The following is a 12571-nucleotide window of genomic DNA, read 5'->3' on the forward strand; positions in this document are numbered from 1 at the left end:
ATTGATAGATAGATAGATAGATAGATAGATAGATAGATAGATAGATAGATAGAAAAGAAAAAAGGAAAAGAAAGAAGAAGTAAAAAGAAAATAAATTTTCACAATCGTATTGATGTACAAATGATACACAGGGAGTTACACATATTCCAAATGTGTGATTTTCTCAGTTCTGATATACACTTATCCTCCAAAGCCATCACTGAACACAAGTTCACCACTTCTCTCTCTCCAAAACCCCTTCCATAGCCCTTCCTGCTTCCCCATTCTTCATATGATGAGGTTGAGTTTTAAGAATTTTATGATTACATAACATCACACAATGTTTTCTGTTTTATAGTATGGCACCTTCCAGCATGATTGAGATTTGTATATGTTCCGTGTATCAGTAGCTTTTCCTCTTTGGTACAGACATGTCTCTACGTAGTTGTGCCAAAGGCCTACCAAACTTGACTTGCTCAAGATAAATCTCGTTCCCTTCTCCTGACCAAAGAACTCTTTCCACATTTCCTCTCCTGGTGACTGCCAACCGTCTTAACAGGAGCATCTTCTCGGGATCCAGCCTTACCATCCCCTCCCCCTCTTTCTGTTCATGTCCAGTTATCATAGACTCCTGCTAACAGAGCCTGTAAATAGCTTCCTGATGCATCCATTTCTTTATGTTTCTATGACTACCAAACAAACAAAAACCATTATAATTTCTTTCCCAACTTTCTTGGAAATCTTCCCGTGTCCATTCTTTTCTTCCTGTTAGCAGTTCCCATGTGATAGCCAGGGTGATTTATTTCTAGAACACAATCCTCCAATCTGCAGCTTCTAGTCTTTTTTTAAATTATTTTATTTATTTTTTAATTACATCATGATATTCATTAATTACACTCATGATATTAATTACATTTGTGGTATTAATTGATTTCATTTGCAGTATTCATTCAATAATTATATTTATTATATTCATTAATTACATTAATTGTATTGATTTATTACATTCATGATATTATGTCCTGATACTACTGTCCATTTTTGGGACTTTTCTATCACATAAAACAGAGATTCTGTACTTAGGAAATCATTGCTCTATATTCCTTTCTTCTCCATCTTGAGATAACATCTAATCTTTCTGTTTCTATGAATTTGTGTATTCTATCTATTTCATGTAATACAATTCTATAGTATTTGTCCTTTTTTAATGTAAAAACATTTTATATACAATTGCAGGAGAAATAATACACAAATAGCTTGAACGTAAAAACAGGTTATAATTCAAAAGTCCAGGGTTATTTTAAACAGTAAAATATTTTCTCTGTAGAAAATAGTAAAAATGATAACATTTCTCAATAAGCCCTTTTAAGCCAAATGATAGCTGAATTATACATATAAATATTGATTAGATTCTAGGATACAGAAGAAACTTATCTTCATCTGTTCAGAGAGCTATGCTTTACTTAAGTTGTGTAAGTGAGGTTCCTATTCATCTTCCCCTTCACTGTTTGATTTACGGCAGACATTTTTCTATAGGCTAACCCATAATCTAAAAAGATTTTAGCTTCCCCTCCTGAAAATATGGCCAGCATTTTCTTTCACCAGCTTGATACAATACTTTAAAAAAAAAGCATTAAAAAAAAAACAATGACATCATGAAATTTGCAGGAAAATGGATGGAACTAGAAAATATCATCCTGAATGAGGTAACCCAGACTCAGAAGGACAAACATGGTATGTACTCACTCATAAGCGGATACTAGATATAAAGCAAAGGACAATCAGACTGCAACCCACAGATCCAGGGAGGCTATATAGCAGGGGGGACCCTAGGATGACTGTGGCTTATAATAAGTTTTGGTTTTGCCCAATCACTGGGCAAGCTTTAGTGAAACATTTCACTATCAGCTTGGAGTCTTATTTAATGTATTCTCATTATTCTTAGGATTTAAAGACAAATCTTTAACTTGGCTGGCTTGAGTAGTTCCTACTGACCTTTCTACGGAGACTGACCTCTGGCCTAGTCTCAGATCCACTAGTGACTCCATCACAGCTTCTAACCCCTCTGGCATTCCCCATCTCTGCCTGGAGCCCATCAGCAAATCACAGTTCCTGCTGTTAGGTGTTGCACAAATCCTAAATGGTCTTATAATAAAAACCTGGAGCCAGATATTGGGGTAAATGCTGAAAGATCAGAGGAAACAAGCCACAGCCACTTCTCACCTCGCCAACTTCTTAGTCAAAAGGGGAAGATCCTGTGTCCACCAATCCTCAGACTGAATGCCTCTGAGTTCTCAGCCAAAAAGGCCTGTCTCCTGCCACTTTCTATTCCTTTCCCTGCTCAGCCATATCACTTCCTGTCTCAACCTACCTAGTGAAGGGATTAAAGGTGTGTGACTCCCAGGTACCAGGATTAAAGGTGTGTGATCCCAAGTGCTGGAATTAAAGGTGTGAGTCACCACTGCCTGGTTGTTTCCCTTTTAAATTGGATTAATCTCGTGTAGTCCAGGGTGGCTTTGAACTCACAGAGATCCAGAGGGATCTCTGCCTCTGAAGTGCTAGGATTAAATGTGTGTGCCACCACTGCCTGACCTCTGTGGCTAACTCTGTGGCTGGCTCTGTCCTCTGATCTTCAGGCAAGTTTTATTAGAGTACAACAAAAAAGCGCCACAGTTAGGATGCTACCCAAATAAGCTACCATTATTTTAATGTTGATATTTATTTTTCTTTCTGAGATTAAAATCTTATGTACTCCAGGCTACTCTTGAACCTACAACCTCCTCCCTTAACCTCCCAAGTGCTGGGATTATAGGATTGAGCCACACATTGGGTTCAGCTACCACCGTTTTCAACCATTTCATCTGTTGCCGCAAACCAGTAAGGGGGAAATTAATTTAAATCCATTCATATTCTTCTCTCTCCCTTCCTCCCCTTCTTCTATCTCTCTCCTCTTCCTCCCATTCAACTGTTTTTCCAAGAACTCCCTGGTCTGTATGATGGCTTCTAGAGTAAATCAAACCAGCACCTCGTTGCTGTATCCCTTCTACTAGATGTCCATTGCAATTACAGTACAGCTCAAAGTCTTCTGCACTGACCACAAGGTCCTGCTTGACCTGGCCCCTGCTCACAGTCGTCCGCTGCCACTGCCTTCCTCTTTCACTCTGCTCCAGCCCTGACGACATCTTCCTAACGTTGTGTCGTTGTGTCCTTGCCTCAACACACTCCATTGATCGTTTCTTGGAATGCTTTTCCAGCTTCTGAATGGCTGGTCCTTATCTTCTCATTGCCAAAAAGAACTCCTTGACCGTCTTTCCTCTCCCAGGAGATCACTCTCTATTCTTCTGCTTGGTTTTGCTTTCTGTTCCTCTCAATGGCTTCCGGTCTCACTCCTGTTGATCTCTACAGACAACTCTCACATCTGGCCATCTTTTCCTCTGTAGTCTCATGGCCTTTTTTGTTTCTTCACCCCGTCCAAGCCACGCTATTAATAGTTTACTCACTGTTTTTAAAGTATCTCAAGGGCTGTCCCAACTCACGACTTCCAGAGATGTCATCCCTTCTCTCTAAGACGGTTTCAGGTAAAACTCTAACATCACTTGATCCTTCCTGTCATTTAGGTCTGGCTCAAGTGTTGGTCATAAGGTAGGTCTTTTTCCATGACCCCAAGGAATACAGAAACCCTATCCGCACAACCATGACTCTCTATCCTTCACCTTTTATTTTCTCAAAACCCATTACTCAGCATGTTAAATAAGTTTGTCGACTGTTTTCTGGCAAGTAGGGTGTGCCATCTAACAGAGCAGCGATTGTTTTAAACACTGCTGTTCACATTGTTCTTAGATAAGCAACAGTTTCCCCAGGGAGACTCTGGTACTCCCGGCCTTCCCACTGGGCCACTCCACTGTCCACCCTCACTGGAGCATCCCCTGCCGGGCTGGCCCAGGAAGTCTTACACATAGATAGAGGAAGTGCCCCAAGGGCTGAGGCAAAGACAGAGAAGGCTGTTGCAAAATAACGGACCTCTTTACCTCTTGTGGAGTTTAATCGATCAGGATTCATCCACGCGATGTGAAAATAAAAGAAACGAGAGACCAACCTCAACAGAAACCCGCCCTTTTATTAATTAGAACAGTGAAGGACGGCAGCCTTGGGGGAAGTGGAGACCGCGCTGAAGCTCAGGGTGCTTGAGAGCTTCACAGGGCAGAAAGGGGAACTCCTGAGGCGGGTGGTTCCATCTTCACCTCTGTTCCCCTGAAGTCTCAAAGCTGTAAACACAACGGAGGTTGATGTGCTGATCTTGTCCGGAGCGTCCCAGCTCCTGACTGCCTGTAGGTGTTACAGCCAGTGACCTCTCCTGAAGGGAGTTTCTCAGCTAGCCTGAGACTTTTCGGTCATTAAGCCCTCAGACTAGCATTTGAGCCTTAATTTTAGTCCTTATCTTTCAGAGAACGCAAAGACCCCCAAGGATGTGAGAAGGAGCGGCTTTCCCTAACCTTAGGGCCGGAAGTGTTTTCTTCAAGGTGGGGGACAGGGGCTGGGGAAAACAGCCTAAACTCGCTAAACTTGCGGAGTTCCAGAGGCGGGGCTTTGAGTCTGTCTCCTCTCGAGGGCTCGGCAAGCACTTCGATGCAAAGCCTCGAGTCTGCGCAGGGAGGGCAGGACTCACAGCACTTCCTCCCAGAGCCCGCGTCCTCGCCTCCAGGCCGGCCCAGCCCAGAGGCGACCACAAGCGCGCATCTGCGCTCAGCTCAGCCCGGTGCACTTCGGAGCAGCCCAGCGCATCTCGGCGCCACCCGGTGCATCTCAGCGCAGCCCCCCCGTCAGCCGTCGAGGTAAGCAGCACCCCAGCCCCGCGCGCCGCAGCTCCGCGCGTCTCAGGTGGGAGGGGACCCGCGCGACACAGGTCCACTCACCGGCCTCGTGAACCCATGCTCCTGGAGACTCCAGGTCCGGTGCGCACCCCTTGCACTTGACCTGTGTCAGGCCGGAGGTTCTCTCCTCTCTTCCCCTTGCGTTCTGTTTCTTCCGATTTAACGTGTTCCCTGCTTAGGAAATGCTACCTGGCTCAGGCCTGGGATCTCTGAGCTGAGCTGGTAGTCTGAGACAAGACATCCCGGAAGCATTTTAGGGCACCGTGCCGTTAATTGCTAGTCTGAGACTTGTGAGAGTTGGTGGATACATACCTGTAAGTGTCCCCTTCGTTGGAAACCTTAAGAAACTGTGATTCTGCTTTTTTTTTTTTTTTGAAGATAATCTTTCCCTCTCAAATAGTCTCCTTTTCCTTGTAAAATGTGGGTGAGGATGAGTTTGAATACCAGACACAGGTTTCCTGATTTAGTTTGGAATCAAGATGCAGAAAATATTTTAAGTCATGAAGGACAGAATGCACTTATATCCCCGAGAACCCCGGTACAGGCGCCCCGCTAAGACCTTACCACGTGTACCTCTTCTTTTTCCATGGGGAATGTATTTCACTCCTTGGTTAAGCGTGACATGTGCTTTCCTGGAGCCATTCAGCATCTCCCAGTTCATAGAGGTTTTTGTGATAGAGAGGCCCGCGAAAGGGGAAAGGAATGCAGAGAAGAAACGGTGGGTGGATCCTCCATGAAAGAGCTGTGTGGTGTGAACAAAAACAAGGACGGTGCTACTACTCGCTTCTAAAATCTGAGACTCCAAACCGAAAATTCAGAAAGGAAACCTGGGCCTTCACACTAAACCAGGAGGTTTTCCTTGTGGGCCTCACTAACACACAGGCGCATGGACCTCAAGAGGACTGCTGGCCAGCAAGACAGCAGGAGATAGGAAAAGCGTCCTCTGTCATGTGCCTCCAGGTGCTGATTCCTGTCTGCTCAAAGAGCTGCCAAAATGTAATATCATCTTCAAACTGTTAGTACTTACTTTGTACATTCTTACAAATACTTGTGACTTTTCTGGTACTTGGAACACTCAGATTGTTGCTGCACATCTGATACTAACTAGACAAGGATGGACTTAATTACATTGTCAAGCCACACTGGGACTCAAGCAGTAGATGAGGTTATACAATATAAGAATGGAAACATAACTATGCTGTGAAGGGCTGGGGGTGCAGCTCAGCTGCGGAGCACACGCTGCTTGTCGCCCTGTGTTCAGTACCAGAGGGAACAGGAGGGTATGCTAACAGACTGTGCGAGCTGAAATATAAACATTTTGGGTGGTTTTTGTTTCTGAGAAATACCACCAAAAAGCAAAGCAATTTCTGGTCTCCATGTAAGTTGCCAACATTCCATTCTATTACATTTCAGAAGTTCTGAGTTACTATTTTTTTGAGAAATGTAACTTGGAAATGTGTAGTTTATTACACATAATACTCACTAGGTCTGTTTAACCCACTATATTTTCTTCGAATTTTTGTATTCTGAGAATTTATACCAATTCTCCACTATAGTTTCACCTTATGTCACATATAGATAAAAAGTTCTAGATATTTCGATATTATGTGGTGAGCGATTTATAGTTTATTGCCATGAATGTTTGTGTTGTGCTACTTTGATTTCTCAAAGAGCATTGTTGTTTTCCTTTATTCCTACTTATTTCTAGTCATTTTTATTTCATTTTATCTATTTTGATAAATAATCCTTTTAATGAACCTACGGGTTTTTTTTTTTTTTAGGATAAATTCATTTTGTGTTCTATAGTCTATCAGACAGAACCTTATGAGTGACCTTAGGCACTTTCAAAGTAAAATAATTTAAAATAAAATAAGACAAACAAGGAACATTTTTGTTTCATTATACACATAACTGGAAGGTCATTTTATGCAATGTTTTGGATAATTTTGTGTGTGAGAAAAATTGTATATTGCAGCTAAGTGCCTGGGTGCCTTTTCTTCCCCCTTGGAGATGCTGACTAAATCTGTCTGGTACGTCTGTGTTTGAACTGTGACACGTCACATGAGGTTAGATCGAGCATCAAGATGGAACAATTTTTACTATTAGCTTGATTGATATTTTCAGTATGAAAATGTATCTTTTTATCAATTCTTTCATCTGAAATGACAGGTTTCTTAAAGTTCAAGCATCATAGGAATTCAGATATAAAATAAATATAAACTTTAAGATTTAAAGATATTTGGTGGGGACATTGGTTGTTCGGCAAAGTTTATATGCTAAAGCACAGTTATAATTATCAGGAGACCTGCCTTTCAATCTGGAAAAACAATACGTTTCTCTAGGGGAGAGAGAAGAGCAGCGCTAAAACACAACCCCACCTCCACCAGTTCAGGAGCCTGTCCTCATGGTGGCAGGGCAGGGTCCGAGGACAGTGAGGGCTTAGAGACCAGAACTGCCAAAATGCCACCACTGTACCCTCACTTCCCAGCCAGATTCTGTCACCATATAAGGTTCAAAGCATGCTTGCTAAATCAGTTCCACTTCTCAGGGGCACCAGCGAAATGTCTCAAGCCCCAAGACCCAGGACATCATACTTCCCAGTACAGACACTGCAGCAGCTTCAGTTCAGGACTCCGTTTCCACACATTTCCTGAGTGCCGACTATGAAACGCAATCACCAAGGACTGTATTATGAGACCTATTTCCTTCCTTCTCTTTCAAATTGGGTTCCCTTCTGATCACTGTGTGGCAATAGCACATAATGCTTATTGTTTCTCATTGAACTTGTTGTTTCATTATCCAATTTCTGGAGACCAGAAGTTTCATATTATGGATATTGGGGGGTGGGAAATAGAATGTTTGCATATACATGAGATATCATGAGGATCAATTCCAAGCATGAAATTCATTTGTTTCATACACACTTGATACACTTAGTTGGATGGTATTTTATGCAATGCTATAAATAATTTTGTGAATGAAAGAGTTTATGTGTTTCAGCTAACAGAGATAATGAGTATCCCCCCACCCCAAACTGCTGCAGCCTTGGGAAGGCTAAATAAACTCTGTGTTCTATGTCTATTTTTTAATCTCTTTTTTTATTTTTTTTTATTTATGTGCATTGGTGTGTTGCCTGCATGTATATCTATATAAGGGTGTTGGGTACCTTGGAACTTGAATTACAAACACTTGTGAGCTGCCATGTGGGTGCTGGGAAATGAACCCTGGGTCCTCTGGAAGAACAGCCAATGCTCTTAACCACTGAGCCATCTCTCTAGCCCCCTATAATTATATTTTGACTCTGAACTGTCATGTGTAATCAGTGATTTCATGTTAGTGTTCCAAAATGTTTCAGATTTTGGAAGATCTGGGATTTGAGGTTTTCAGAGTTAGGGATGCTTACCATGGATGGTGTACCAGACACTGAGATGGCTGGGTTACGGTGTGGTTTGTTAATCTTCACATCTAGACTTGTACTACTGTAACTCCTCTTTGTCACTGACAAAATGAAAGTGCAGAGAGTTTAAGAAATGCATAGAGAGAGTACCACGCAGAGCTAACACTGACCTGCAGAAGTTTGATAGCAGCACCCTGCATGAAGCACCAGGGCTCAGATGAGGGGAAAGATGGGTCCTCAGTGACCTTGTAGCCTACAAGTGGGGAGAAAACCAGACCATGATAATTCTACATGTGTCTGAAGTGGTGTTCTGTGTGACCACATAGCAGGTCCCTACAGCAGACCAGAGTGAGGCAGGGGGATGAATGAAAGACAGCCAAACAGGACAAACAAAACATTGACAAACTTGTTTTATTATAGATAGAAGACAAGAGAGATATCATCTTCAGCTTTACAGTTATTACCTTTATCTTTTGACAAGTAATCTCCTTCGGCCTAACCGTGTTTCATTCTTATCTTTGTTATATCCAAATTCCTTGATTAAATCAACAAAGTAGTAAATCTAATCTTTTCTCTAACTCTATCGGAAGTCTTTCTGATTGGTCTTATAGACTCATCAGAGATATGCCTGTGCGCTGGGAGGGAGATAAGAGGTTAATTACAGGGGAATTGTGTTCCCTCATAGTGGCTGGAAGATTTATGTCCAGGTCAGAGAAATAAAAGGTGACACCAGAACAAGTGAGCTGTGATTGGGTATTTTCCCTTCATTTTTATTATGAAAGTGTTCATGTATACAAATGATTACTATCTATATTCATATATGCATATATGTATATACCGTTACTCTCCTCAACACCTTACTACTTGGGGTATCATGTCTCTAAAGATAAGGTCCAAATATGCCATCTCACCTACAGCTGCCTAGGCCTCTCCATCTCACATCAGACCCTATCAGTTTCCCCAACCATATATCCTAGTCAGGGTTACTATTGCTGTCATGATTAAAAGCAGCTTGGGGGGAGGAATGGGTTTATTTGGCTTTCACTTCCATACCACAGTTCATCATCAAAGGAAGTCAGGACAGGAACTCAAGCAGGACAGGAACCTGGAGGCAGGTGATGATGCAGAGGCCATGGAGGAGTGCTGCTTACTGGCTTGTTCCTCATGGCTTGCTCAGTCTGCTGTATTATAATAGAACCCAGAACCACCAGTCCAACGGTGGCCCCACCCACAATGCCCGGGGCCCTCCCCCATCAATTACTAATGACAAAAATGCCCTACAGGCTTTCCTACAGCCTGATCTTATGAAGGCATTTGCTCAACAGAGGTTTCCTCCTCCCAAATGACTATAGCGTGTGTCAAGTTAACATAAAACTAATGTCAATCGGAGCCAGGCTCTGCCAATGAGCAAGCAATACCTACAATCCTGTGGCATATCTTTCTAAACAACTAGATCTTGTTACAAAAGGATAGCCACCCAGTCTACATGTCCTGACCATTGCTGCCCTCATAATCCCAGAAGCTAGCAAACTTTCTTCACATGATCTAGTAACTATGTATTCATGTCATCTGAGCACAGATCTCAGTCACCAAGCTTTCCTTGCTCCATCACCCTCCCAGGTCCAAATCTTACATACCTAGCTTCTTGACTCTATCCTTCGAACCCTGCCCTACCCTCACCTTTGCCACTGGCATTGCTCAATTTGAGAGCCTTACAACAACAACAACAACAACAACAACAACAACAAAAACTTCCATGAATAGCCAGTCCCTTTGAACTCATGCAAGGGAGACCCATGATCCACCTGCCCCCCAAGACTCTCCCCTAAGACCTCTTTGCTCCTTTCTTCGCTATCAGTGTCCTTTACATTCCTCAAGACAGAACTTAGAAAGCATACTAACAAGTCCTTACATCTTCTAGATCCCAGTGCCCTCTCTTAGTGTAGAGATAGGAGATACGGTCAATACTTCTGACTGTGTCTATCATTCCTAACAGTGGGTGTGAGATACAAGAGAAGTAAGCTCCAAAGATGTCCTCGAATGTTTTGGCCTAAACGGCTGGAATGTGAGATTGCCATCAGCTGTGGTGAGAAGTTAGAGGTGACCGAAGTTCAGTTTGGGGGATGAGTGAGTGTGAAATATCAATTGGTAACCATGACACACTTGCTTGTCCTGTACAAGGCTAAGTGAGCATGAAAAACACTGCTTATTATTCCCATTTTACAAATTAAAGATGATAGTTAAAGAGTCTCAGAGATTCATACAAGATTTCACCATTAAGAAACGGAACATAAGACAAGACCTTGGGGGTTCCAAAGACTTAAACCATCCTAATCTAGCTAGTTTAAGAACACAATCAGCACTGTTCCACTTCTGGGATAGTCACAAGAGAACTTACATTGTCTTTAACAAGTGTGAAAGGAAGGAATTAACGCGGAGGAACATACATACTTTGTTACTCAGTGACACAGACACTGTGCCATGTCTGCAGCATAGAAATACGGTCCCCAAGGAGGCAGGATGAGGCCTGGCCCCAACACAGAGCTTTTTGTGCCCAGAGGTGAAAGAGTTTCTGTTTCCAAAATCTAAAGCCAGATTTGGAATAAAAGGATGCATTCTCACTGTGCAACTGGATTTCAAATCGAGGATCCTCTAGAAGCTACTAAAAATATCAGGGATTAAGGTAAGATGTTTAAAACGCTGACAGAAAGTAGTTTTGCTAGTGGAGCTTGAGATTTTAAAAAAAATTCACTTAGCTTGGCAACAGGTGTCGAGGTGTGTAATTGGGAAGTGATAGGACTGGTAGAATGCTGATAAAAAGTCATCGACCACATTGATGTAGACCAGGGTTCTCAGCCTGTAGGTCGCTACCCCTCAGGAGTCGAACGACCTTTTCACAGGAGAGGCTCTGTCCTCCACAGAAAAATGTAGTCTTTGATTCTTAGACTGTCATCTCAAAAGATCAAATTGTGTAGATGGGACAGTATGAAAGAGATCCCACAAAATATTTTTCTAGTTATCTCTCATACTTTCTCAGCCACTTTTCTGACTGAGTTTATCTACGGCTAATGTATTTGTGCTATTAACAGACTCCTTATCTCTGCTGCTGACATCCACAGCTGGCAGGTAAGTCAAGGAACCAGCTAAGCTTGGGGGTGCCGTGTTGTTTCCATGTTAGGATGGTGACTTCTTCGGGGAAGGACTGGACCCCCTTCATCCCCAGAGCCCCTCTTCTATTGCTCTCCTTCTGACTCCGTTCCATAAATGACAGGAGTCGGCAAGCCAAGACTCGTTCTTCATGTGTTTAGAGTTTGGTGGCTTGTATTTCGCTTGTTGTAAACAGCAAGCAGAATGACGTCGTGTGGGCCATGTTAGTAAAGAAAGCACAGTGCGGTGACAACTGGACAGAGAGGTGGAAATCCCAAGAGACCACATCCTCAAAGTCAGTTGATGGAGCTGGGGCTGGTACCCAACATATGTGTGAGTTAGATGAAACTTTTCTCAACGCAATATAGTTGGAACTTTGATTTTCTCTGTTTCAACTTTTTTTTTTTCTGGTTTTTCAAGATAGGTTTCTCTGTGTCGTCCTGGCTGTCTTGAAACTCACTCTGTAGACCAGGCTGGCCTCGAACTCGCAGATATCCCCCTATCTCTGCTTCTTGAGTGCTGAGATTAAAGGCCCTGCGCCACCACCTCCCAGCTTTATGTCAACTATTATTATCTATTGAGGGTTAACCAGGTACCAGTGGGAAAAGTATAAAATGTGGTCCCTCATGCCCAAAAGATTCCAGCCCAGTGGGAAGACACGGCCTACAAATAAACACATGATAGTGAATAATGTCTACTGATAGGTGCAATCTCATGCAGTAGGAGCAGGCAGTGTACACTGGTGGCCTAGGTGGTTTTGAAAGATAAAGGTATGTCCTGGTGACTCAGTGGAAGGAGGCTGCCTCCAACACCAGACACATGGAACAGTGAAGCAGAGCTGAAGCATAGAATGCAGTGGGAGAGGAAACTGAGCAGCTGTGAGTAATATTCAGACTGTATTCATGTGATGCGGTCCCCATGTCCAACCGTGTTTGAGTCAAAGGCTGAGGTAATCCTGAGCATTCCAGGTCAGAATTAGCCAGAAGATACAGTACATACCACGCATGGAACTTTGAACTTCCTAGAAGCCTCATAAAAAAATTAACAAATATAATTTGGTATTACTTCTAACCACATATTTTATGAACAATCTAAAAATATTATCTAATAGATGTTAATTATTTAAAAGTATAGCAAATTTAAGCAAGAGTAAATTATTAATGCGTGATTTCTTTTT

The 12571-nt window shown here is 42.6% G+C and overlaps 1 protein-coding gene across 1 annotated transcript in view; it reads left to right on the forward strand.

The window, feature by feature from the left end:
- Window positions 1-4677: 4677 nt before the first annotated feature.
- Apbb1ip (amyloid beta precursor protein binding family B member 1 interacting protein) overlaps window positions 4678-12571 on the forward strand; it is a 100801-nt gene continuing 92907 nt past the window's right edge. The window contains exon 1 of the mRNA XM_059262464.1: window positions 4678-4811. The gene's annotated coding sequence lies outside the window, so the exon portion shown is untranslated. The remainder of the gene's footprint in view (window positions 4812-12571) is intronic.

Source organism: Peromyscus eremicus, chromosome 5 (genome assembly GCF_949786415.1).
Source record: "Peromyscus eremicus chromosome 5, PerEre_H2_v1, whole genome shotgun sequence".
Classification (NCBI taxonomy): Eukaryota; Metazoa; Chordata; class Mammalia; order Rodentia; family Cricetidae; genus Peromyscus; species Peromyscus eremicus.